The sequence below is a fragment of the Pristis pectinata genome, chromosome 15 (genome assembly GCF_009764475.1).
Source record: "Pristis pectinata isolate sPriPec2 chromosome 15, sPriPec2.1.pri, whole genome shotgun sequence".
Classification (NCBI taxonomy): domain Eukaryota; kingdom Metazoa; phylum Chordata; class Chondrichthyes; order Rhinopristiformes; family Pristidae; genus Pristis; species Pristis pectinata.
In genome coordinates, this window is record NC_067419.1 from 42,238,757 (window position 1) to 42,238,957 (window position 201).

Below are 201 nucleotides of genomic sequence, written 5' to 3' on the forward strand. Positions count from 1 at the left end.
AGAGTACAAAACTTGTGTGTCTGTCCATCTGTCTCATGTTTTCAACAGGCACAGTAGCAAGGTTCAGAATCAGGTTTATTATCACTGACATATCTCGTGAAATTTGTTGTTTTGTGGCAGCAGTACAGTGCAAGACATAAAAATTACTAAAAGTTACAAAAAAAAAGTGCAAAAGAGGAATAACGAGGTAGTGTTCATGGG